At 46.2% G+C, this 26,998-nt stretch overlaps 1 protein-coding gene across 4 annotated transcripts in view; it reads right to left on the bottom strand.

Annotated features, from left to right (window-relative positions):
• The window catches only part of GJC1 (gap junction protein gamma 1), a 41,719-nt gene extending 15,039 nt beyond the window's left edge, over window positions 1-26,680 (bottom strand). Inside the window, exon 1 of one of the 4 annotated variants that reach the window (XM_080976939.1) lies at window positions 26,409-26,680. The gene's annotated coding sequence lies outside the window, so the exon portion shown is untranslated. Of the gene's footprint in view, window positions 1-20,984; window positions 21,228-25,912; window positions 26,178-26,408 lie in introns of those variants that run through there. The other 3 variants (XM_080976938.1, XM_080976936.1, XM_080976937.1) reach the window with 3 other exon arrangements.
• Window positions 26,681-26,998: the final 318 nt, after the last annotated feature.

Here is a 26,998-nt window from a genome sequence, read left to right on the forward strand (position 1 = left end):
GAGCAGGTAAAGGATTCCCCAGCCCAGCTCTGGCTCCCCCAAGGTGGGGGGAGCACCGGGGACTGCTCTGCCAGGGATGGGGTCCGGGGATGCTGGACCGTGATGCTGGAAAGCTGATGTTACCCAGCCCTACATAGGCATAGATTGAAAAACAGGTACAGTGGTACCTTGGGTTAAGAACTTAATTCGTTCTGGAGATCCGTTCTTAACCTGAAACTGTTCTTAACCTGAGGTACCACTTTAGCTAATGGGGTTTCCCACGCCGCCGCCACGCAATTTCTGTTCTCATCCTAAAGCAAAGTTCTTAACCCAAGGTACTATTTCTGGGTTAGAGGAGTCTGTAACCTGAAGCGCCTGTAACCTGAAGCGTCTGTAACCCGAGGTACCACTGTAATTCCAAACAAGTATCTACGAATGAGTTTTCTAACCAACAACATTTCCTGAGTGCATCTCTAAAGACTCACCACTGCAGCTGCAAAGGAACTACAGTGGTACCTCGGGTTACAGATGCTTCAGGTTACAGACTCTACTAACCCAGAAATAGTACCTCAGTTTAAGAACTTTGCTTCAGGATGAGAACGGAAATCGTGCTCTGGCGGCACGGCGGCAGCGGGAGGCCCTATTAGCTAAAGTGGTACCTCAGGTTAAGAACGGACCTCCAGAACGAACTAAGTTCTTAACCCGAGGTACCACTGTACTGAATTATCAGTAGACAGAACAATAACTGACACTGGCAGCACTTAACATGTCTTGTCCACACACCATCTGCTGGAGGGTGGCAATTCGAATCATGGTCCCACTTCAAATCACCTCCCCCACAAAGCTGCTGCTAGCAGGGGGAGGCTTTTGGGGGGGGGGGGACGTCATCACTGCGACCACTTTTGTGTGTTTGTGTGTGTTCAGTGCTCGAAATTAGCCAGAGGCCAGACTCATTTTGCACCTGGCTTTTGACCACTTGCGACCAAGTGAAGATGCTTAGGTGCCGGGATGGCGCCTGACGTCCCCACCATCTGGGAATCATTGGATTGGGACTGTTTTCACACACTAAAACCCCACCCCTGTAGAATTCTATCAGTTATATTTTATCTGCACAATCAGAATGAATTTCTGGAACCAAACTGCTTTTCCTGTGCAGCCTGAGCAGGAGCAGTCACCATTAAGAAAAAGAGGTCGGAATAGGCCAATATATATGGGGGCTGTCCCTGGATCAAGTGACTTTTCATCTTTTAAGTTCTCAAAGCTCTTAACCTAGCTCAAGGTTGTCATCTGAACTAGCCTGATGTTTCGCTGAGAATCAATCACAGTCATTCTGTCATTTGAAAAACAAGGTTTTAGAGATGTCTGGCCCCAAAATGGAAGCTAGTCGTTCCATTTTGGCGACTGCAACTTTGGTTTAAGGCAGAGTTTTCCAAATTTTTCATGTTGGTGACGACACTTTTTAGACATGCATCATTTCACAACATGGCAATTCAGTTTTACTAGCAAACCGGAGGTTAAACTAACCCCTTTCCAGCCCCGAGAGGAGCACAGGGAGCGTTCATGCGACACACCTACACTCTGCAGTCGATACACGAACATGTCGCGACACACAGTTTGGAAAGCTCTGTTTTAAGGAGCCATTTGGCGCCTAGACTATATATCTGAGTTTCTAACACACAGTGTGTTAAAATATGCACCACAGTCCTGACCCTGGCTAGAGAGCCGTTTTCCAGAGTAAGCGCAGCTTCTGGGAGCACCGCACATTTTAAACAGAACCGTTCTTATTTATCTGATGGAGTCCAGATTACCTGTATAGAGTAGAACCTCTGCTTACATTACCCTTGGGTAACGTAAACTTCAGGTTGCAAAAGCCGCAAACCTGGAAGTATTTTTCCGGGTTTCGCTGCTCGCGCATGTGCAGAAGCGCTCTATCGTGCCGCGTGCACGCGCAGAACAGGCACCTCCGGTTGCGGAAACCTCAGGATCCAACCGGAGCTCCGGAACGGATCCTGTCCACAACCAGAGGTACCACTGTATACAGAGCATCCATCCTGATTTGCTTGTACAAATTATGTGGCGAGGTTAGAAATCCTCGGCTATTTACTGATCATTCATTCCGATTTGCTTGCAGGATGTTAGAAGGTGTTGCATCAAATAAATGTTACCCTATGCTTTCTAGTGCATTTTCCTTATGGCAAAAGTCTCATTCAGCAGGGACAAGCAGATTTGCTGCAGGAGAGCTCCAAATGAACTTTAATTAAGCAGCCTGGATGGGATGTGGGTGGCGCTGTGGGTTAAACCACAGAGCCTAGGACTTGCAGTTCGAATCCCCATTACGGGGTGAGCTCCCGTTGCTCGGTCCCTGCTCCTGCCAACCTAGCAGTTTGAAAGCACGTCAAAGTGCAAGTAGATAAATAGGTACCACTCCGGTGGGAAGGTAAACAGCGTTTCCGTGCGCTGCTCTGGTTCGCCAGAAGCAGCTTAGTCATGCCGGCCACATGACCTGGAAGCTGTACGCTGGCTCCCTCAGCCAATAAAGTAAGATGAGCGCCACAACCCCAGAGTCGGCCACGACTGGACCTAATGGTCAGGGGTCCCTTTACCTTTAAGCAGCCTGGGTTTGCCAGTATGTGACTGAGTCCCACCCCAAAATAGCGACAGTCTGAAGGTGCTTTGGGAAAGCCCAGGTAAAAGCCAGTTCACACCACAAAACTTGTGCCTCCAGGTCTGTGTGCCTGAATCCTAATTCAAAAATTCTATGCAAGTTTTAAAAACAAAATCTCTCATCTCTGTGCATTGCAGGGGGTTTGGCTAGATGACCCTTTAAGGTCCCTTCGCAACTCTATAAATTCTATGATTCTATGGTTCTTATATAACTGCTGAGTGAGAATTCTGATACATCCCCCCCCCTTTTGCAAATGTTTTCCAAATAACTGGGGTTATTCAAAGCATGCCTTGCCCATCTCATGTGACATGTTGAAAACAGAAGACGAGTTCAAAAAAAGCCACTAATGTCAATGTTGATTTGAAAACGTCTTCTCAAGAGACGTTTTGTTTGACAAGAGGCTTTTGCTCTGCTTGCGTAGTCTGGGCATTTTAACAAGGCATGGCTGATCATCCCCCCCCCCCCATCCTTTTCCGAAGAATCTAAAAACCACTTGTGAAATTATTAGACCTTAGATCTTTGTTCTATACATAAAACCAAGATGTCAAAATATCTGGGGAAAGAAATCGGGGGGGGGGGGGGGACAGGGACGGGGACGCAGCTATAGATCCACGGGATGTTTTTCTGCAGTCAAAAAAATTTAATATGTCAACTTAGCTGCCTTTGCTCTTTCATCAAATCCAGGCACACAGATTGTTGGAAGACACAGAAAATTGCATGTCCTGTACTGAAAATTCAAAAGAAGCTTTCCATGCTCTCTTGCATGCTCCTACTAGCATGGAAAGGGGAAAGGTACCAAGGAAGGGGGGAAAGCAGCCCAAATCATCATCATCATCATCATCATCATCATCATCATAATATATTATTTATACCCCGCCCATCTGGCTGGGTTTCCCCAGCCACTCTGGGCGGCTTCCAAAAGAATATTAAAATGCTGTGATACACCAAACATTAAAAGCTTCCCTAAACAGGGCTGCCTTCAGATGTCTTCTAAAAGTCTGGTAGTTCTTGTTCTCTTTGACATCTGGTGGGAGGGTGTTCCACAGGGAGGGCGCCACTACCAAGAAGGCCCTCTGCCTGGTTCCCTGTAACTTGGCTTCTCGCAGTGAGGGAACCGCCAGAAGGCCCTCGGCGCTGGACCTCAGTGTCCGGGTAGAACGATGGGGGTGGAGACGCTCCTTCAGGTATACTGGACCGAGGCCGTTTAGCACATCCCATCAGATATCAAGGAAATAAACAACTATCTGACTTTTAAAAGACATCTGAAGGCAGCCCTGTTTAGGGAAGTTTTTAACGTTTGGTGTTTTATTGTGTTTTTAACATTTTGCTGGGAGCCACCTCAAGTGGCTGGGGCAACCCAGTCAAATGGGAAGCACATAAATAATAAAATTGTTATTATTATTAGTAGTAGTAGTTTAGGAACACTTTTTAGCTACGTTGCAGGAGCTACATTGCTATCAATGGCAATTGTGACTTAAACAAGGCTGGTGTGTTAGGTTTTGCACACAGATAAAATACGTTCTCAGACCTAAAACCTAACCTCTGAACAGTGGTAACTGAGGATAAATCACCTGTAAATGTAAAGGTAAAGGATGGTTAAGTCCAGTCAAAGGAGACTATGGGGTTGGGGGGCTCATCTCGCTTTCAGGCTGAGGGAACCGACCTTTGTCCACAGACAGCTTTCCGGGTCATGTGGCCAGCATGACTAAACCACTTCTGGTGCAACAGAACACCATGATGGAAGCCAGAGCACATGGAAACGCCGTTTATACCTTCCCGCCACAGCAGTACCCTTTTATCTACTTGCACTGGTGTGCTTTCCAACTGCTGGGTTGGCAGGAGCTGGGACAGTGCCATCCCAGCTTTGCAACTTAAGAATCACAGAACTGTAGATTTGGAAGGGATCCTGAGGGTCATCTAGTCCAACCCTCTGCAAGGCAGGAATCTCAACTGGATCACCCATGACAGATGGCTATCCAACCTCTGCTTAAAAACCTCCAAAGGAGGACAGCTCATGACCTCCCAGGGGAGTCTGTTCAAACAGCTTTTACTGTCAGAAAGTTCTTCCTGTTTAGTCAGAATCTCCCTTCTTGTAACTTGGTTCCATTGGATTGGGTCCTACCCTCCGTAGCAGGAGAAAAATACCCAGTTGGGCATGAGTCTCTACCATGGCCCTACTCATGTGTAGGCTGAACTCATGAAAACAAAAAGCTTGCTCCATCCTTCCTGGGACAGCCCTTTAGATTTTTGAAGATGGCTATCATATCTCCTCTCAGTCTCCTCTTTACCAGGCTAAACATACCCAAATTCCCTCAACCATTCCTTATAAGGTTTGGTTTCCAGACCCCTGATCATCTTGGTTGCCCTCCCCTGCAGTAGGATGCTGACTCAGCCATGCTGCTTTCCCAAAAACGTAAAACGTTGCAGTGTATCACCGCACTCTTCCTTTATCTTATCAAATTAAATTTGCAAAAGCAGTTGCAAAAACTGCTCCAGGAATGGTTGCAAAGGTGTTGGTGGGTTTTAGGTAACAGCTTCACAGCCAGTTTTTCTCCAGTTTAAGCTAAACCGCACTGAAAACATGCCCAAATCCTTTCAGCACAGTTTATCCTGGGGCAAAATAAGGTATGTTTATATGGAGATCAGCAGGGGAACTTTCAAAGTGGCTCCACTGCTCTCAAATTGGTACATCTGTCTGCACTCTTTAAAAGAAGAGGAAGATAGAAACACAGTTTAAGAACAAAACGACAAACAAACAAACAGCGGGATTGGGTTGGCTCAGGACTTTTGGGGGGCTAAACCCGCTTTCTTTTGCTCATGTGAAACTGCTTTCGGAAACAGTTTCGCTCGAAGACCACTCCTTGGGGGGAAAATCAATAACCTCGCACAAAAGAGCACGTTTCACCTACGATTAAATGTGAAGTGTGAATGGGCATGACAGCAGCAGAGGCAAGGCACGCAAACACCCCCCCTGCAGGCTTTTTTGAGAGGTCATGCACCAAGGGCTTGGAGTACGCATCCGGACAGCTCCGATGTCAGGAGTGGCTGCTTCTGAAAACCATGAGCCATGACAAGGACCACCGTGACAGACTCGCACACAAACCCACAAAATTTATTCATCTCCTTACTAGTGTGCCTTTGACACACACCTATGTTACATCATTCGCAACACACCCATGTTCCAAAAGGAAAACGAGAACCAGCCAGTAGGCACTGCCTTAGCGTCTGATTCCCTCCCCCATTGTGCTAATTAAGTACCAACCATGCATGTACACAAATGTGCACACACTTTGTTTTTCAAATATTTTCCATGCCCTGAAGTGCAGAAAAGCATAGACTCAGGCTAGGCAACTGTAAATTCTCAGCATACTATTTTTAATGTGGGCTGCTTGCACAGTTTTCCTTTTTTTGCCCCCTTTGCAAATCTGAGGAATCACCGGGGGGGGGGGGGGAGGATCCGTTCAGGAGTGTGCCAGAAATAGTTACGAGCACAGCCAGAAAATAAAGAAAGCATCAAGGAAGTTCTGGGCATGGAAAGGGGAACAGCACCAAGTCAAGAGTTGATTCACCCATCCCAAAACCAAACCACTTTTTGCAAGCCCAAATGGAGTGCTTTGAAGGCTAATGTCTCCCCTTATTGGATCATCCTTGGATCAGACAAACCCAAATTTACAGGTGGGGAAGCATTGAGACTGGTGTCGTTTAAGCAGGCTTCCTCAAACTCTGCCCTCCAGATGTTTTAAGACTACAATCCCCATCATCCCAGACCACTGGTCCTGCTAGCTGGGGATCATAGGAGTTGTAGGCCAAAAACATCTGGAGGGCCGAGGTTGAGGAAGCCTGCATTTAAGGGTAACATCATGCGGACTACTCAAATTTAACAGAAATGCAACAGCTGCAAAAGTACAGCAAACTCCCGTGTGGATAAGTCCCAAGAGTGATATATTGATCAGCTTGATCAATATTGATCAGATTTGGTGGGGTGGCAATACTGAAAAACATACAAAGGCCCTTAGGCCCCCTGTAGCGTTAACCGCACAACTACGCCCCCAACTAAAAACACACAGGGCAGAAAAGAAACAGCAAACTTTTGACAAAAAGGCATTGCACAAGATCTCAACCTCTGCTTTCTTTTAAAAGCCTCGTGTTTCTACAGTGGTATCTTGGGTTACAGACGCTTCAGGTTACAGACTCCGCTAACCCAGAAATAGTACCTCGGGTTAAGAACTTTGCTTCAGGATGAGAACAGAAATTGCGTGGTGGTGGCGCGGGAAACCCCATTAACTAAAGTGGTACCTCAGGTTAAGAACAGTTTCAGGTTAAGAACGGACCTCCGGAACGAATTAAGTTCTTAACCTGAGGTACCACTGTACTGCAATACCCCCCTGAGAGGTAATTCCCTGCATTGACAGCATGCAGATCTTGGAAGAATGGGTCATCTGAACTGGGCTGTTTATATTCAGACATTCTTTAGCAACTGGTGGAAATAGACTTCCGGGTTGGCGCCATCGCCGAATGGCGGACTCCCTCCGAGCTCCGGAGGGAGCCTGCTCGGCAGGGGCTGGGTCCTACCGCACCGGCGATGCGGGGACCCTTAAAAACCACGGCCACGAGGGTCGTGGACATGGAGACTCGGCTGGCACCGCTAGCGCCCTCCCGACTCGTGAAGGAGCCTTTTTAAAGGCTAAGGATCGGGTGCCGGGGAGAAGCGTGGTGCTTTGAGTCCTCTGCTATCCCTGCCGAGCGCAGCCGCATGCCATCCGGCGGAGAGCGCTGACTTCTTCTATTGAAAATTCGGACTTTTAGACAACAACCCGTGAGTAATTTGGAAACTGGGTTTAAAAGGAGGAAAAAAAGAATTTCTTTTTGAATTGGATACGAGCGGGGGGGGATCCAAAAAGGAAGTCAGTCCCCCCCCCTATTGTAAACCTTTCAAGACAAGGACGGGGCAACCAAGGTCCAAAAAGATTTGTATTGCTGATAAAAACTAAGAATTCCACGATGGGGAATTATAAGAACTGTGCTGGAGGATGAACTGAGGGAGAAGAAACGTAACCCCCCCCCCCCGGGAACCGGGGTGATTGAAGAGAGAGCCTGGTGAAAAGAGTCGGAGATTTTGACAGCTGTCAAAGTAGCTGTCAAAGTCGGAAAGCAGAGAGGATTTTATTATGAGAACTTTGCTGGCTAAATTTGTTACAATTTGCTACAACTTGTTAAAACTTGGATACAAAATGGCGAAAACATGGATAACAATCGGACTTTTGGACTAGAGAAGACAAAGTTATAATAATCCCCCTAGAGGAGTTTCGGGACATTACAAAGATGGTCGTAAGTGAAAAAAACACCATTGGAATTTTACAGGACTGGTTATCTTCTGGGAAAGCTGCGAAACGGAAATAATATTTTGTCTACAGGGTGTTCAGCTAAAGGAGACAATAGAATTTTCTATTGAAGAAAGGAAGGGACTGAACGCAAGTTTTTGTTCCTGAATAATAATAATCCCTGCAGACTTACTAAGCTTCTGAATTAGAACGTTTCAGCAGCGGAACAAGAGGAAACTGGACTACAATTTGGAAAGAACAATGGGGGGAGCTTTATTAAAGATCTGAAGTTAAGTGTTCTAAAAATGATTATGAAAGGGAAAAAAAAAAAGAAAAAACCAGCAAGGAGTTGGGGGAAATAGGTGATTTATGGATTGTAAGAATCCCAGGCGGATAACATGGTTTGGTGGTCAGGGGGAAATTAAACCGGGGACAGAGGGGGAGAACTAAAATCCAAAGGCTTGTTAACTTCTTTTTTTGAACTGGCTTTGTCTCATCTATTATACTCTTTATTTCTTATTTCTGATACTTTTATTATGTGGGGTGTTTTTATTATTAAAAAAAGGGAAATTGTGGAATGAAAATGGGGTGGGCCCTGGGAAAGAAATTTTTTGTGTTTTATTAAGGGTATTGATGTGGAGCGTAGAAATTTTAAATTCGAATAATGGTTTAAACAAATTAAGTTTTTAATTAGAACTGAGAGCTTGTGGAGCCAACAATATGAAAAAGGAATATGGTAGGGGTGGGGGAAGGGGGGAGTCCCAGAAAGTGGATATATGAAAATAAGGCTATGAACGTATTTTAATTCTTGCTTTCTGTATTTTCTCTTTTTTTTTGAAAATCTTAATAAATATTATTTAAAAAAAAAAAAAAAAAAAAAGCAACTGGTGGAAATAGGTGCCTTTCCGCTGCTATCTAGGAAACCGAGTAAGACCTATTGCACTCCACTGGGGATCAAAGAGGTGCAGACAGATCTCCAACTAAGCATGACAAACTGACCACTAAAACTGCCCAAGGAAAGATGAAATCTGGATTAAATACCTTATCAAAAATTACAGGCTGGCATTTGGAATGGCAGTGGGTGGGCTTGGCAAAACCTTGAAGGATGGACACCACCGATTCCCTAATACAGTGGTGCCTCGCAAGACGAAATTAATTCGTTCCGCAAGTCTCTTCGTCTTGCGAGTTTTTCGTCTTGCGATGCACGGTTTCCCATAGGAATGCATTGAAAATCAATTAATGCGTTCCTAGGGAAACCGCCTTCAGACCAGGTCCGGGGACAGTCTGTCCCCGGACCTCTTCTGAAGGCTGGGGGGGGGGGGACAAGGGCTTTTCTTCCCACCCCCAGCATTTTAAAAAACCCCAGGACAGCGGAGGACTTCTCCGCTGTCCGGGCGATCTTAAAATGCTGGCGGGCGGCATTTTAAAATCGCCCCGGACAGCGGAGGACTTCTCCGCTGTCCGGGGCGATTTAAAAGCCCCTGGGAAGGCAGGCAGGGGGGACAAAGACTTTCGCCCCCCGCCCGCCTTCAGAAGGTGTTCCCGCCCCCCGCCCCGCTTCGGAGCAGCGTTTTAAAATGCTGGGGGTCGGGAGCGAAGCGTTCACTGCCGACCCCCACCATTTTAAAATCTCCCCGGGACACGGGGAGATTTTAAAATGCTGGGGGTCGGCTTCGCTCCCGACCCCCAGCATTTTAAAATCTCCCCGGGACAGCAGAGACTTCTCTGCTGTCCCAGGGAGATTTTAAAATGCTGGGGGTCGGCAGCGAACGCTTCGCTCCCGCCTGCCAGCATTTTAAGATCGCCCGGGGCAGGCGGGGGGGGGGGAGGCAGGCGGGGGGGAGCAAAGACTTTTGCCCCCCGCCGGCCTTCAGAAGAGGTCCTCTTCTGAAGGCCGGCTGTGGGCGAAAGTCTTTGCTCCCGACTGCCAGCATTTCCCTATGGGCTTTCGTCTTGCAATGCAAGCCCATAGGGAAATTCGTCTTGCAAAGCGCCTCCAAAACAGAAAACCCTTTCGTCTTGCGGGTTTTCCGTCTTGCGAGGCATTCGTCTTGCGGGGTACCACTGTAAACTCCCAACTGTAACCAATCTCAGACGGTAAAAAAATTGACTTAGGGAGAAGGAAATGGAATAGTGGCGGCAGTTTCCATACTTTCCTAACATACTCTTCTGTCTTCCCATGGTTTCAAGTTGTGCTGGGATCTATCTGACAGGCAAACTTGTGAAGCTACTGCCGTTTCATATAACTTCACGCTACTTTTTTGACGAGCACTATCTTAGCATCCCATTTATATTTTCTATCAATCTTTGAATTACTCCTAAAATAATTTTGGCTTCTGGACATTAAGATATTCTGCTTTGTAATACTGAAACGAAACAACATTGATAGCACTAATTAAGTAATACTGTAAAAAACAAAAATTAAAGAAAACCCTGCTGTTTTTCTGGTTACCAACCTATCAGCAACATTTTCAATTAAAAAACAACTTTCAATCCAAAAAGACACCTAGACTATTTAAAACACACACACACAAGTTGTGCATGTCACCAGAGGAAAAATGGGGGAAATAAATAATGGAAATAAATAATGGAATTGGAATAGTCGACACGAGAGGGTCCAGCTGTGCCTTAAATCAGCAGCCCAGATGTGCATTGTTAAAAAAGAACAACTCACAGGCCCCTGATCAATTCAGTATCTCTGGTGTAAAAAGGCAGCAACACTTCACATCAAGTACCCATGCCATGAAACGTCTGGAACAAGCATGAACACAACAGCTGCAGTGCCCAAGTGAGTTTCTGCAGAAGCTTCACTATCTTACCGTGGAACAAATGGATTTTTACAACACGGTATTTAACTCCCGTTTTATGATTTAAGCTTCCTTGAGCACTCTTTCAGGGCTAGTAGAAGAAGTATAATTTGCTTTGAATAAATATACGTCCAGGAAACATAATCCATTTCCACCATGGCACATTACTGCGGTTTCAGCAGATACAGTAATCTGCCACACAGTCATGGGGTGGGTGTGTCAATCAACGCAGTGGTGAATTTCTATAAAGAAAGGTGTTGGGGGAATCAGGCACGCCTCAAAAGCAGCACACTCTATCTTGGGCCTTCTAAACCCAGGCAGAGGGGAGCAAGCGGGGAACATTCGGACACAAGGGGAAAGACTAAGGCATGGGTAGGCAAACTAAGGCCGAGGGGCCGGATCTGGCCCAATTGCCTTCTAAATCCGGCCCGCGGACGATCCAGGAATCAGCATGTTTTTACATGAGCAGAATGTGTCCTTTTATTTAAAATGCATCTCTGGGTTATTTGTGGGGCATAGGAATTCGTTCATTTCCTCCCCCCCCCAAAAAAAATAGTCCGGCCCCCCACAAGGTCTGAGGGACAGTGGACCGGCCCCCTGCTGAAAAAGTTTGCTGACCCCTGGACTAAGGAATCAAACCACATCACTAGTAGCAGGCATCTGGTTCCATGCAACCAGTAGCTTATCCACTGAAAAGCATCTTATGTGGGGCAGGAGTAAAGTGAAGTTTCTATCGCAAACTGAACAAATGCATTGGCATGAGAGGCAAGCCACTTTGGGAAGGGGGGTATAACCAGGCTTAAGATGTTTGCTGGGCAACACTTTTCAGCCTTTGGAAAAGCAGATGCACTTCTCTTCATTGCTAAATGTCAGGCCTGAGCCAGAGATACTGATAGTTTGCTGAAATTGTAGAACCATCAGATTGTAGAGATGGGAAGTACTGTGAGGGTCATCTAGCCCAACCCACTGCAGGAATCTTTTGCCCAATGCAGGGCCCGAACTCACAACCCTGAGATGAAGAGTCTCATGCTTTACTGACTAAGATAAGACTGTGGCCACTTAGTGCCTCCTCCAGTCTACCACACTGCTGTCGGGTTAGTGTTGCGTATGAACGAAATACGTTTATCTCCCACAGGCAAACCACAAGCGGTTAACCATGGAACAAATCTTAGCTATACAGCTTGTGGTTTTGTTTAGAGTGAGATAAATCGCAAACCCAGCTTCTGGTGTGATGGTAAGCCAGTCTATAGCTTAGATCACATAGTGGGGTAGGAGACCTGAAAATAATGCAAACATATTTCACACCTGGCAACCAATGTGCCCCTTTTGGTTTCAGATAGTACATGGGTTGTGGGACGCGGGTGGCGCTGTAGTCTAAACCACTGAGCCTCTTGGGCTTGCCAATCAGAAGGCTGGCAGTTTGAATCCCTGTGACGGAATGAGCTCCTGTTGCTCTGTCCCAGCTCCTGCCAACCTAGAAGTTCGAAAGCATGACAGTGCAAGTAGATAAATAGGTACCACTCCAGCGGGAAGGTAAACGGTGTTTCTGTGCGCTCTGGTTTCCGTCACGGTGCTCTGTTGCACCAGAAGCAGTTTAGTCCTGGAAAACTGCCTGTGTACAAACACCGACTCCCTTGGCTTCAAGTGAGATGAGCGCCGCAACCCCATAGTCACCTTTGACTGGACTTAACCATCTAGGGTCCTTTACCTTTTTTTACCTAGTACATGGGTAGATGCGTCTAAAAAGCCTGGGACACAAATGTTCATGGCCTTCTAACAGGTATGGTGGCTCATCTACTAGAAGTAATGTATTAAGCATTAACTCTGGAAGCGTATACTCAATTCTGACTGAACTAAGCCTCTTAGAGTAAAAACTCCCACCCCTGCCCCCCAGAAACAATACTTCCATATTGTCAGGATTCAACCTCAATCAGTTAGCCACAGTCCATCCCCCACAAGCATCTTCAGACACCCGAACAGGACATTCAGCGCCCTCACTTGTTCTGATTTGGTAGAGCTGGGTATCATCCGCATAATGGTGAACATCCAGTCTAAACCCCTGATGATCTCTTCCAGCGGCTTCATGTAGATGTCAAAAAGCACGGGGGAGAAGATGGAACCCTGAGGCACCCCACAAGTGAGCGCCCGTTGGTCCGAAAACTTACCCCCCAGCCAGTGTTAGAAACTGAGATATGAAAGCTAGGAGCTAAATGGCACCTTAAACCTAGGTTATGAGCGCAACAACGGAATGTCTAGGTGTGCTTTAATACCAAGAATACAAAGCTGAAAATAAATGAACTGCAGCTAAAATATGATGTTCATTTTTCACATGGGTCTAGTCCTTCCCCTGCCCACCCTCCTAATATTCTTAAGAGGGTCTCTTCTCCAGTCTTCAGAGAGTAGCTGGAAGCTGGGAGGCTGAAAAAGGTCCTCCTTTCCTTCCACTCTACAGTTTTAATCTGAAATATTAGGCACAGTACTGCGCCCAGAGCTCAGAAACTGCTCACGCGAATGAAATTCCCTGTCGCAAACTGTGCCTAGAACAATGGGAGTTTTGAACACAGCCCCCAACACCACTTTCTGGACACAACCCAGGAGGAAGGAGCGGAACCACTGCGTAACAGTGCCCTCAGCTCCCAGCCCCACTAGAAAAGTCCAGAAGGATACCATGGTCAAAAGCCACTGCGAGATGCAGCAGGACCAGAAACAGCTTTCACCTCTTTTCCTTAGTCTGCAAGAGATCAATGACCAGCATGATCAAGATAGATTCAGTCCCATGATGGGGCCTGAGTCCCGACTGGAAGGGATCCAAAGGGTTCGCATCCTCCAGGCATGCCTGGAGTTGTTCAGCAACCACCCGCTCAATCACCTTGCCCAGGAATGGAAGATTTGAGGCTGGGCAATAATTGGCCATAGTGGCCAGGACCAAAAATATTTTTTTTAAGAAGCGGTTTAATAACCGCCTCTTTACAGGGTTCAGGGAAAACTCCCTTGAAGAGGGAGGCATTCACCACCCCGCAGAGCCCATTGCCCAGCCCTTCCCAGCTTGCTTTTATGAGGCAGGATGGGCAAGGATCAAGGAGAGAGGTGGTCAGTTTCAGTCGCCCAAGCAGCCTGTCCACATCCTCATAGGTAACAGGTTGAAACTGATCCCATTCAACCTGACTCAGACAAGAGCTCTGGCACCTCAACCATGCTACTATGGTGGAGACTATTCCTTCTTCCAAATCTGAGCGATTTTATCTGCAAAAAATCTTTGCAAAATAATTACAGGAGATCCCCACCAACCCTGATGTCGAAGGTGTTAAGACTATGAACCACCTGAAAGTATATCCTGGAACTGTTTTCCACAGGTGCAACAGAGGTGGCAAAGAGGATCGCTATCACCACATGGTAGGTTTTACGTTGAGCTCTAACCCGTGTTTGGTCCTTTTTGGAATGAGTTTTTAATGCTATGAGCATTAATCCGGACTAGACAAATTATGTGCACACCCACACAATCCACAAATGCATAATCCACAAAATCACAAAATGGTTTCTACATGCACAAGAGGGAGGGAGAATATTGTATCCTGAATCCGAGAACACACACAAACTCCAAAGCCATAACCCATCACATCCCCAGTGGAGGCCTGGAAAAAGCATGCTCAACAAGCCTTGTGCATCCACAGGTGTGGCCCAGTGCCCGTGTGACACTGTACCGCATTTATATGCCCTATTTGAATCAGGGAAAGTAGCAGCAAACCGACCAGATGTTTTTGCGTATATACAAGAGATACTCCTAGCATGTAACAGTAAGCTTTGAGACAGCTTGTGTGGTTTAGCAGAGAGAGCTACTGAACAAGTACAGTTGTGCCCCGCAAGACGAATGCCTCGCAAGACGAAAAACCCGCTAGACGAAAGGGTTTTCCGTTTTTCGATGCGCTTCGCAAGACGAATTTGCCTATGGGCTTGCTTCGCAAGACGAAAACGTCTTGCAAGTCTTGCGATTTTTTTCGCTCCCCCCCCCTTTTTCTAAGCCGCTAAGCTGCTAATAGCCTTTTAGCCGCTAAGCCGCTAAGCCTTTAATAGCCGCTAAACCGCTAATAGCGCTAATCCGCTAAGTGGGTTGCTTCGCAAGACGAAAAAACCGCTAGAGGAAGAGACACGCGGAACGGATTATTTTCGTCTTGCGAGGCACCACTGTAGTAGTCTGAAAAACCACGGTGCCTATGGGGATCTCAGAAACTCAATGGGATCCCACACAGAAAGCAACCTAGCGCACTCAACGGGACTTGGGTATATACAGCTGTTGGGGCAAATATTTAAATCTGTAAGAGCCCTCCTAGATCAGACCAAGAGATGGCCTAATCCAGCATCTTTCTTCTGGCATCGGCTAGCCAAATACTTCCAAGAAGCTCTCAAGTATCCAGGCAATATTCATACCCTATTGTCTGCCCCAGGACCAAAGGTAAGTTGACTCATAGAGACTCCATTTGCTTATCATGACAAACTGCTTGGGGGGGGGGGAGCCATTCTCCATGCATTTGTCTAATCCCCTTTTAAATCCACCTAAGTCTATGGCAAAAGGGTGGCGCTGTGGTCTAAACCATTGATCGGGCTTACCGATCAGAAGGTCGGCAGTTCGAATCCCCGCAACAGGGTGAGCTCCCATTGCTCAGTCCCTGCTCCTGCCAACCTAGCAGTTCAAAAGCACATCAAAGTGCAAGTAAATAGGTACTGCTCCAGCGGGAATGTAAACGGCGTTTCTGTGTGCTGCTCTGGTTCGCCAGAAGCGGCTTAGTCATGCTGGCCACATGACCTGGAAGCTGTATGCCGGCTCCCTCGGCCAGTAAAGCGAGATGAGCATCGCAACCCCAGAGTCATCAGCAACAGGACCTAACAGTCAGGGGTCCCTTTACCTTTAAGTCTATGGCCACCACTACACCTTGTGGCAGGGAATTCCATAAATTATGTCTTGTGGGAAGATGCACGGTCCTTTTCAATTTACTGCCAATCTCACTGGGTTTCTACGTTCCATACTAGGATCAGAATAATGTTTTCTCTTTATATATTTTCATATTATGCGCAGTTTTCATTCATGTTATGTGTGATCTCTATCATATCCTTATTTTGCCATCTCCCCTCCAACTAAATAAAAAACTCCAAATTTGAACTTCTTTTGCCTCCTATGTCCCCAAATATACCATTTATAATCTATGAATAATTTATGAAGAGATACACACCATCCATGATGTATGGAAGTGAGAGCTGGACCATAAAGAAGGCTGATCGCCGAAGAATTGATGCTTTTGAATTATGGTGTTGGAGGAGACTCTTGAGAGTCCCATGGGCTGCAAGAAGATCAAACCTATCCATTCTGAAGGAAATCAGCCCTGAATGCTCACTGGAAGGACAGATCCTGAAGCTGAGGCTCCAATACTTTGGCCACCTCATGAGAAGAGAAGACTCCCTAGATAAGACCCCGATGTTGGGAAAGATGGAGGGCACAAGGAGAAGGGGACGACAGAGGATGAGATGGCTGGACAGTGTTCTGGAAGCTACCAGCATGAGTTTGACCAAACTGTGGGAGGCAGTGGAAGACAGGAGTGCCTGGCGTGCTCTGGTCCATGGGGTCACAAAGAGTCGGACACGACTAAACGACTAAACTACAGCATAGGTTTAAAGATACGTGGGTCTTCCTTCAACTTACCCACGACTTCCAAATTATTTTTAATCTCAAAGGATGTATTTGTTTTCAGAAGGTTTAAACACACCTCTCTACCTGCAGCACAAGAGTCAGTTCAAAGGGAGCAGGTGGCAGTGCCACAATGATGGTATGTCCACCGTTTTGGCGTACTTACATGCAGCAAACCAATGTTCACAAACCAAAGTGGGGAGGTGAGTTAAACTGGCACAAGAACACTCATTCTGAGAGTATTTTGAAGCATCTGTTTGAGTTTAAGCAAATAAAACATTTTGCAGCCCAGTGACTCCATAGGGAAATGCCTCTTGCATCAACTCATCCGATTCAAATTTTCCATTGCATTTCAACTTACATACATGCATAACCCCTACACCCCCCCTCTTCCTATTTATTTATAGCTTGGAAAGGAAGCCCCAATTAATCTCACAGACTCACAGGGTCCACATACACTTAATTAACTGCACAGTAAAGTTAACAGTCTAGCAGGCAGGGATGTGAGCATTTCCGATTTCACAAATCGGTACTGGGCGCAGAATTCAGGACCCCAAGACTAACTGGATTCCTTTTTCCTTTCCTCTGCCTTGGTTTAAGGAACTCGGCTGCTAGTCCAAAACTCTCTGAAGGCAGATTTCAAACCAATGTGAGCAATGCCAGGTAATATCCCAAAAGCCAGTCCTGGGGGTAGGTGATGGGCAGGCTGGGTCTTCAGCACAGCTCTAACGCCCCACTAAGTAGATCTGGCAAATTTGCTAACTACATGTACTTTATACAAGTCACAGAATCGAGCTTTTTGTGGAGCAGAATTTGGGAGATCCTGGTGCCATTTCCTACCCTATGAAGTATACACTTGAGGAATACAACAAGGATGTATCCCTCCGGAAATTGTTATAAACAGGTGAATAGTCAACCCCAGTGTTGACTGTTTTCGCAAATAATCTTATACCATAGGAAAACACTAAAATGTGCACGGCAGGTGAAAACAACTTATCTTTGCTGATGGAAATGCTGGATTTCAATAGTGCCACCACACATTTCCTCCCACCCCATGCACCACTGGGGAGACATGTGGGAATGCTTTTAGGTCAGCAGTAGCCCCTCTTTCCAAAAAGATGCATTTAAGCCCTCTGTGACGGGCAAATGGGCCTCAAGCAATTATTACTGCCAAGAGTGTTTAGGAATCCTCTCTTAGGAATCCGGTCCTATTATTTAATCAGTTCTTCAAATGCATTACTTTGAAATTCAGCATCTGGATTTCAAATTTAGCCAATTAAAGGCAGCCCTGTATAGGGAGAGTTTTTGGTTTATTTTAATGTTCGATGTTTTATTGTGCCCTTATATTTGTTGGAAGCCGCCCAAAGGTGGCTTGGGCAACCCAGTCGGATGGGTGGGGTATAAATAATAAAGCTATTATTATAATTTCTACAGAAAACAACATTTCCAGTCACTTGAGGAACGCACTGCTTGGCAGTACTTTAGTCACCCCTTGGTTTAAAAAACTTCACATAACGTTGCAAACCAGCATTCCTTACAGCGGAATCATCCTGACGGGAGTTCGAAATGTCGTTCTTTTTGACGAGGAAGACTGTGGGAAGAAGAGGAAGGTCAAAGAGGGAGGAAGGGGGCAGCCTGAGATAATGAGCCATTCATAAGAAAAGGGTAACGGACAGCGTAGCTTCATGCAAAGATGATGCAACGGCCGTCCTACTCAAGTGGTCAGCACTAAATCCAGCCACTCATCCTCTGACAAGAGACCATTGAGCCTCTGTGACACACAAAAGCACTATGAAAAGAAGCAGAGTTCCTGGTATAGCTTAGCTATAGATTACCAATACAGCCTGGTGTGATTCTAGCGAACTTTGATCCACCGGTTTTGACTGATGTTCTGGTTTCATCTTTATGGGATTAGCTGCTGTGTTTGTTTCTCGTTTTATGTAATGAAGTTTTACTGCTTTATTCTACCCTGATTTCCATTTTTATAGCTTTAAAATACCTGACGGTATTTTGTTAACTGCTTTGAACTTTTTTGAAAAGTGGGGTGGGAGTGTTTTAAATGAATGAATGAAATTGGGACACTTGGTACCACTCGCTCTGCAATATAGCTGTAAAAACTATGCTCGATTTGAGATTTCAACCAGGACTAGAACCAACAGACGTTGGCATTCCCTTACGACGTATAGAGCGGAACCATGATTTTCAAGACAGTCCTCACCTCAAGCCTGACAAATCTGGAACTATGCTTGATGATAGTCTCTACTTGGGCTTTTGTTATTTTAACTCATGTGCAACTACTTAATTCTATGTCTGTCAGCCTGGATAGCTCAGTTGTTTGGAGTGCGGTGCTGATGATGCCAAGGTTGCAGGTTCAATCCCCATATAGGACAGCTGCATATTCCCTCAGGGTCCCTTCCAACTCTATGGTTCTACATGCCTATTGTTTTTCATCTTTTAATTTTTGTATGTTTTCGTAATTGGTTATCTCCATTTTATATACATTTTTAAATGAAATAATCATCATAAACTTTACCCTCCCCAAAAAGATGAATGAATAAAATAGGTGAAAGACTTAAAATACTCTAACGTCCCAAAGCGCAAGGCTAGATCTAATGGACTTCAACAGACATTAGAATAAACATTTTAATTTTTAAGAGTGGTTCAAGAAAAGAACTCAGCTGGGGGAGTGCGCTTGTTTGCTGGAGATCTTCAAACAGAGGTTGGAAAGATGTCTGTTGGAGGAACCCTTGTTATGAGCAGGGGATTGGACTACAACAGTCCAACATGCTCTGTCCGACTCTATGCTTCTAAAAACATTAATATCTGCGAAAGTTCCGACTTTGGAATGGTGCCTACCAGTAGGTGCATCCACAAAACACAGTCTCAACTCATTCCATCCCACCTACCCCAAATCCCGATTGCAAATGCTGTTTCATCATATGGAGAAGGAGGAAGGATCTCCCACAACCTGGATGCCACACAGTTCCCCTAACCTAGATCCCAAGTTTGGCCCCCCCTGCATTGATGTCCTGAACCCACGTAGTCCAAGGAGAACAACAGGTGGCAGTTTCATTCCTTATTGGGCAAAGCACTCAAGTTACTGCGTCTCCCAAGGTGCACACATCAAATCTACTACATAGCTAGCTGGACATCTACTCTTTAGGTCTGTGCGCTGAACTCGTGCCTTAGGTATAACGAAGTGCCTATGGTACATTAAGTTTTGTTCGGCAATCTTAACTAAGCCCCACCGAAAAGGAACTGTGGTGGTACTACCAAACCCCACGCCGAGCTCACTCAGAACAACAAAGTTTGCACAAAACATTTAATAATACGCAAAATTAACCTCCAAGAGGGGACAAAAATGAACGCAGCACCTCATGGACTGGGGTGGGAGGGACTGAAAAGGTTTTAGAAGCTAAGATTTGCTTCTAGGCTCACTCATGCTTAGAGATGACCCATCAAGTAACTTGACAAATGGAGAGCTGGGACGGTAACGGCAAAAAAGAAATTAATCCAAGGCCAAATGTGAAATATTCCACATTTTGAAATCTTAGAAAAGTAGCAGCAAAAGGACGAGTGTGGTAGGACTGGAAAAGAGCCACTGATTTACTGAATCATGAACCTTTGTGGACAGGAAATACTGGTTCAGATGTGCGGAGCAGCCTGAGGAAGTGGTGAATACTCCTGAGCAACAGCGGAAGTTCAGCTGTGTGCCAAAGGTAGCAGGAATGCAAAATACAAGAATACTTAGCATGGTTACAACATACAATGCATGCATCAAAAAAAAAACCCCAAAACAAAAACAAAACAAAACAAAACAAAACCCAAGATATAGTCTACACAATACATCACCCAAAGGGTTAGGCTGTATAGCAAACATTAAACAATTCCATGGCACCATAAAATCAAATGGAGTATGTAACCAGTCATTTGCTATTTCAAATCCTTAGAAGTGTGGGCAAATTTGCAAGCAAAATGCAGTTCTGCAGCTTTTACTCAGTTGACCTTCTATATTTGTTTGGATCTTCCCCCAAACTATCAGGCTACCAAATACACGTGTACATGACAATTTAATGGGTATTTATAGTTTTATCTTTTTAAAAAAATTGAAACCCTCTTGCCTATGCTAAGCTGAAAAACCCCAACAACCGTTTTCAAAAGGTGAAGATTTATCATAAATCAGGAAGGAATAATGCAATGCTGTTAATCTCCATCCCTTCTACTCTCCATATGCCTCCCAAAACACTTTAATTCAATTAAAGATTTTGTATCAGTGGGTTCAAACCGACAAAGTTCACAGCTGCAATGTTCCCTCTGTCGAAACCCCCTGGGGGAAAAACCTACAAATCAATATCCTGTTCACACCTAGAACTTGAACTGCTTATTTTTTTTTTCCTTTTCAAAAAATGAAACTCCCATATCTGTTCTTGAAAGCCAAGCTCACTCAAAAGATCCAAAGTTTCCCCCCATTAATGGATGCTTCTTTTGTTGAAAGGACGAGTCTGTGTCTGCATGCATCTGGCGCAAATACTTACCGTCTCCAGCCGTTTCCAGGAGGGGGGGAAACCAGCTCAAGCCAAGGAGGCATCGAGAGATATGGGACGTAAAAGGACAATGAAGCAAGACAAACATCGGAGCGCTTCTAAATGTGGCAGAATCGTCATTAGGACAACAGGCATTCCCAGGGAAGCAGAGTGCTTTCCGTGCTCATGAGAAAACAAGTTTTGACAGCGGAAGAAAGACGTTCCAGGCTCGCTATTGTTTGAGGCAACCCGGCACAGCCCTTTTCTCCTCCCCCTATTACAGGGCATGAACATTATATGCATCTAGACCACTCAGCGGGGGTGACGCGCAGCTGTCTTTCACGGAGGCAGATTATGAGTAACAACAACCTGAAACGTGTCTGTACCAACCCCTTTGCATTCATAGCCTTGCAATCTTCCCCCAGCCTACCGGGTGAGATGATTGTGTTACGGAAAGAGTTTGGGGTAGTAAAATATCTCCTTCATCTCTCCCCCCCCCCCCGCAATTAAAGGAAACACCCCTCATTTGCTCAGTCCAGACACAGCTATCACAGCCAAGAACCACAACAGAAAACATCAAGACAGAAATTCCAGGGAGACAAAGGCTGCAATCCTAAGCGTATTTACTAGGAAGTTAAGTCTCACTGAAACTCGGTGAGATTCACTTCCTACGATGCACGTTGAGCATCATTCTAAACATAAGGAGCCATATAACGCCTGATCTATTTGGGGTACACAAAATCTGTTTATAGAAAATAAATCCTGGCTGTTTCTCTGTTTTGTGGTACATTCATTCATTCATTCATTCTACTATTAATTGAATTTATATACCACCCTATACCAGGGGTCTCAAGGCAGTTTACAGAACGCTGCATTAATAAAAATAAAAATAAGCTATTTAGTACTGAATAACCCCCTTGACCACTTGACCTCTTAATGGCTTTGCACATGAAAGGGAAATGTAATAGGTTACTGATCCTAAGGTTTACATCAGGGGTCAGGAACCTTTTCCAGCCATGGGCCAGTCCACCGTCCCTCAGACCATGTGGTGGGCTGGACTATATTTTGGGGGAAAAAATTGAACGAATTCCTATGCCCCACAAATAACCCAGAGATACATTTTAAATAAAAGGACACATTCTACTCATGTAAAAACATGCTGATTTCCAGACCGTCCATAGGCCGGATTGAGAAGGCGATTGGGCCGGATCCGGCCCCCAGGCCTTAGGTTGCCTACCCCTGGTTTACATGAATACACAGTAACGGCGGCACTATAGAGGACCTTGGTTGCCAAGCCAGATTGTGCTGGCACAGAGCCTTCAAATTCAACAGTTGCACAGACAATATACGAACTTTACCTGAAAGCCAACTCAAGAGTGGCACACGGATGCCTGGCTGCCTTTGCAATACGTAACTACTGTGAGTGTGGATCTTATGACTCCCAAATTTATTAAAGAGAAGAGGATAACTGACTGGAAATACCCCTTATGACTAGTGCATGACTTAGTCATGAAAAGACTAAGGACTCATCCACACTTTCCATTAAGTGTAGACCTAGCTGTTCAGTTTTCAATTTGGTCCGGGACTGGTCACTCCCACTTGAGTTTCTGCCTCGGGTTTTACTTGGGGAAAGACCCCTGCAAACACACCTTTTCCCATTCATTAATTCAGTCCGCTGTTCAGAATGTCTCCACCTCCAGCTCTGCCCACCCATGGCAGCAGAGTTGAGCAAGCACAATTCCCCGCTCAATTAAGGGTGTCTTTGCGCTAAACTTTCAGACCTGCCCACAAGCAAAGCACAAGCAAGCTCAGTGAGGGACTGAGTCCATGCATTTTGGGTTCCTTTTTTGCACTAAAACTGGAATTAATGGGGGCAGGGAGTTATACATCTTCAAACTGTTCAGCTTGTGGGATTAGTTGCCACGAGGTAAGGGTAACTGATGGCTGTCAGCTTAGAAAGCTTCGAGGGAAGATCAGAAGGTATGATTGCTAGCTGCTATTAACCGTGATCTCGAAATGGTCGAACTGTAGACATAGAAGGGACACCAAGGGTCATCTAGTCCAACCACCTGCAAGGCAGGAATCTTAACTAGATCATCCATGACAGATGGTCACCCAACCTTTGCTTAAGAACCTCCAATGAAAGCTCACAACCTAGGGTTGCCATTTTTCAAAAAGTGAAAATCCAGACACAAAAGTTGTTGAGTCTTTTTGTTTGTTTTGGAGGGGGGCTTTTTTGGAGGAGCTTTTTAAAGTTTTGCCCAAAGTACTGCAAGATCTCAAACAAAAATGAAGTTTTTGAGCTATTTTTAAGGAAATTCACAAAAATCTACACTTCCAACATGGGTTGCCGTACATCCAGATTTTCCCAGACATTTCAGTGATTTCTGCCCGGAAAAGGTTTCCAACAGCTGAACCCCCGCAATATCTGGAAAATTCTGGACGTATGGCAACCCTATCACAAACTCCCAAGGAGTCTGTTCCACTGTCAAACAGCTCTTACTATCAGAAAGTTCTTCCTGATGTTTAGCTGTAATCTCTTTTTTTTGTAACTTGAAGCCATTGGATCAGGCCCTAGCCTCCAGAACAGTAGAAAACACTCTTGCTTCATCCTCCATGCGACAGCCCTTTAGATATTTGAAGACAGCTATCCTATCACCTCTCAGTCTCCTCTTTAGGAGGCTAAACACACCCAGTTCCTTCAACCATTCCTCATAAGGCTTGGTTTCAAGACCCTCAATCATCTCAGTCAGCCTCCTCTGCACATGTTCCAGCTTGTTAATATCCTTCTTAAATGGTGGTGCCCAGTTGGGTGGGGTCAACTGTGGAAGAGAGGCCTGTTGCCTTCCTACTCTGCTTGTGGCCTTCCTTCCCAGAGGCATCGAGGTGGGCCCTGAGTCTCTCTCAGCAAGCCTGTCCATCCAACTCTTCCTATTATGTCCCCATACACCAGTGGTTCTCGAAGGGTGTGGTGTGCCAAATTGGCATGGCAGGAGAGTATGGCAAATGTGGTGGGAAGATTCAAGGACAATCAAAGAAACATTTAAACATTTCAGTTCCCTATAGTACAGCACATATGCAGAGTACGGATTGGTATCTTTTCAAAATATATTTTCCAACCAATATGGAAGATCAGAAAAAAACAAAGGCTTCTTTGTGTTGATGAGGAGATTAGCGTTGGTTTGTCTCAAATTAAACCTAGTATAAATGAGATTACCTGGCAAAAAGAAGCTCACACCTCTAATTAGTTTGTACTTAAGGTACGGATGTAAGAGGCTTGTTTATAATCATACTTTGGGAATGATTCATGTTCTTATGTATTATTATTATTCATTCAATTTATAGACTGCCCTTTATGAGAAGATCCCAGGGCGATGTGCAACATTAAAAACACACTGCAGAACATCAGTGATAAAAACATAATGACAGACAGCCTAATACAGTAGTAAAATAATCTTCATAACAACAGTCCACTTCTCCACACTGTCCCAGGCCAGAGATTATTTCATAGCCATAGGCCAGGGTGAAGAGGAATGTTCCTGCCTGGTGCCTAAAGACTTCTTGTGATGGTGCCAGGCAAGATGCTCTGGGGAGAACATCCCACAATTGGAATGTCGCTGCCTTGTTTTACGCTTTCGGTATGTCCCATGGTCCTATTATAAAATTGTTATGCTCTATGCCAGGCATGGCCAAACTTGGCCCTCCAGCTGTTTGGGGACTACAACTCCCATCATCCCTGGCTAACAGGACCAGTGGTCAGGGATTATGGGAATTGTAGTCGCGGGTGGCGCTGTGGGTTAAACCAGAGCCTAGGACTTGCCGATCAGAAGGTCGGCGGTTTGAATCCCCACGACAGGGTGAGCTCCCGCTGCTCAGTCCCTGCTCCTGCCAACCTAGCAGTTCGAAAGCACGTCAAAGTGCAAGTAGATAAATAGGTACCGTTCCGGCGGGAAGGTAAACGGCGTTTCCGTGCGCTGCTCTGGTTCTCCAGAAGCGGCTTAGTCATGCTGGCCACATGACCCGGAAGCTGTACGCCGGCTCCCTCGGCCAATAAAGCGAGATGAGCATCGCAACCCCAGAGTTGGTCACGACTGGACCTAATGGCCAGGGCTACCTTTACCTTAGTCCCAAAACAGCTGGAGGGCCAAGTTTGCCTATGCCTGCTATTTATCTATCTATCTATAAAAGCCCTACTAGGAGTCGCTCCTTTTTGCTTTTCAATGCATTTCTTACCAATGATAATAATAATCAGTTTGGTGTGAGCCTTATTTCTTAAAGTGTGGCCCAGAGGAGAAAGTTTGAGAACCACTGCTATCCACTAGGCACAGCTTGGGGGCCCAGCTAATCACATCACCTGCGTCCTCGCTCACCTGTGGGCCCAACCTCTTCACGCTCCCTCCCTCCTACCAACTGATGCCCTCGTTTAATAAATAATAATAATAATAATAATAATAATTTCTTTTTCGCCATATCCTGTTTTGCGTCTAATTTTCTCGCAGCAGCCGACGGTACGGGTAGTTGGAGGAGCATGCTGTGAGCGCGCAGGCTAAAAGGTGGGCGACTTGCAGCCGCCACCCCAGCCCCTCTTTCTCCTTGCCCTCCGGGACCTTTGCCCTCGACCACCCCCCACTGCCCCCGCCTCCCCCCTCAAGGAAAGCAGCCTGCAAAGAAGCCAAGCGCCGACGAGGCCTGCCCAAGCGGCCATTCCCAAGGTGTCCCCCCTCAGCGCCTCGGCGTTTCTCCCGTGCGCCCCCTTCCCAAAGAAAAATGCCCCCCAATAACTCACCACGAAGACCACCCGAGACACTCGAAAGCTCACCTCCATGAGGAGAGGATTCAGCCCCCTCACGTCCACATTTCAAGCCCCGCTGCCACCCCGGGACTCCCCACAAATGGAAACCCCCCGCCGCCCCCAAGAAACCTCTCCTCTCGCTCCTTACCTCTTTGCGCGCGCGCTGCCCCCATAACTCGCCGCCCCGCTGGACTCACCCGCCTTCCTCAGGCCATTTCCCCTCGTGAGGGGGATGGCGGGTCCGCGGCGGGTCCTGAGGGGGCGAACCCCAGCCCCGCTCTTGGCAGCCTCTCGTGGCTGTTCAGGAGACGGCGAGCCGGATACGACCGTCGGGATTTCCCCCTCCCCTTCTCCCTCTCTCTCCACCTCCCAGGAGAAGGAGCAAAGGGAGGGGGGAGCAAAAGCATCCCGTCCCCCCTCCCTCCTTCCGCCCCCCTTGCAACAGCGTCCTTTATGGAGCCTCTTGCAAAAGAATGAAACGTTAAAACATTTGCAAAACCCGAATAAGTGGTTGCCTTCGCTCTTCTTCTCCTCCTCCTTTTCCCTCCCTCGCCCGCGCACGGAGCGGCGCGACTCGCGAGCAGCGCGGCTTTTGCAAAACGCCGTGCAATTGCCTGGCACGCGCGGGGCGAATTGCAACCGACCTGCTACTATCGACGCTTCTTTTGGTTTTGCAAACTTGAAAACTCAATCGATCTACACTCATTTGCAGCAGCCGTGTTCTGGAAGGGTTTGGCCAACACGCAAAGACGCACAGGTGCAAGCATTGTCCCATTATTATCACGGCCGACTCCTTTGCTCGTGCCATTACAGAAGAGGGAAAAAGGACGCCTTTTAAAATTGCAAACGATTGATATCATTGCTAGGTTTTGGGTGGCAAAAAAGACGAGTGGTGAAAGTTGCAAAAGCTCCATCTCCTGTGCTGAGCTCCCGCGTTTATTTGAATGGCTTCCGACCAGACAACGCAAATAAAGACGCGTTGCAATCAGTATGTCCTGCACCACTGGTGCCCACAGCCAAAGACAAGCACTATAATGCATCGCTCGCTCATACTGGATCTGCTACATACTTATGGAGGAGGAAAGTGTTGCTGAACAACATCTGCAGCAGCAGGACAAGACTAGCAAAATGCATCTAGAATGCCGACGCAAAACAAACATGAAATTTGCACCTACTGCTTGTGCATGCCCGGCGTTTTCTGAGGAAGCACAGCTGTCCGATACACAGAAATTTA

Source organism: Podarcis pityusensis, assembly GCF_964106645.2.
Source record: "Podarcis pityusensis genome assembly, chromosome: 13".
NCBI lineage: Eukaryota > Metazoa > Chordata > Lepidosauria > Squamata > Lacertidae > Podarcis > Podarcis pityusensis.